Source organism: Convolutriloba macropyga, chromosome 3 (assembly GCF_964194025.1).
Source record: "Convolutriloba macropyga chromosome 3, txConMacr16.3, whole genome shotgun sequence".
NCBI classification, from domain to species: Eukaryota; Metazoa; Xenacoelomorpha; order Acoela; family Convolutidae; genus Convolutriloba; species Convolutriloba macropyga.
The window spans coordinates 9,509,560-9,510,541 of NC_134470.1; positions in this window are offsets into that span (position 1 = coordinate 9,509,560).

The following is a 982-nucleotide window of genomic DNA, read 5'->3' on the forward strand; positions in this document are numbered from 1 at the left end:
TGTTGTGACTAAAAATTTACACCAATTAGATCTGTATTCTTTATTTTTCAATATTTTTGATGTGTAGCTTATGCGTAAATTTCAAATTTAGATATTTAATATTCCAGCTTTTTAATGCTTAGGAAAACTCTCATTACTTCCATTTTATGCCACACCGGGTTCTACACGTGTTCGCAATTATTCTGGAATTTTAATAATTCAAATAAATTTTAACTTTAACTCTTCGCATCATTAGGAACATCTATTCGACATCATCCTAACGCTCCTATCACCGAGCTGAACAACCTCAAAAAACCAAAAATCGAAATCACTCCGGATAAACAATTTTGCCAGACCAAAAATGGGGAAACATTGGCGTTGGTAATTGTGCTGAACCGTTTATCCGGTTTTGTACAGAGAACCTCAGTTAGATCGACTTACGGAAACGTTTCTTCTTTCCAGGAAAAGCTTGATTTCAAACGGAAAATTATATTTTTAACTGGAAAACCTGATTCCGATGAAAAGCGGGAAGAAATCTTGGAAGGATCGAGAGTATATGAAGATATACTTGTTACGAATTTAGACCACCGTGATTACAGTCCGACTACTCTTAAGCTGCTAATTGGCTTCGAGTTTCTTTCTGATTGGTTTAAAAATTGTGAAGGCATCAGTTATGTGATCAAAACCGATGATGATGTTTAGTTACGTTTACCGAAGCTGGGAAAAACTACTATCGGTGGGAAAATTGTCTGATTGAGTTATCACGTAGTTGTCATATCACGTTGGCATATAAAAGTTAATTCGAGCTAGGAATTAGAGCCAAGGGGCGCAGCGCCCATGTTGGGTAATGGACTTTCGCGGTCATAATGAAAAGCGTTTTTAAAGAAGTAAAAGAAATAACTTCTCAAAAATGAGAGAATAGCGCAATCATATTTTACAATAGAATTTACACAAGAGATCTTGTTATTAGATCAAGATGATGATTCAATTTCACGGGAGAAAG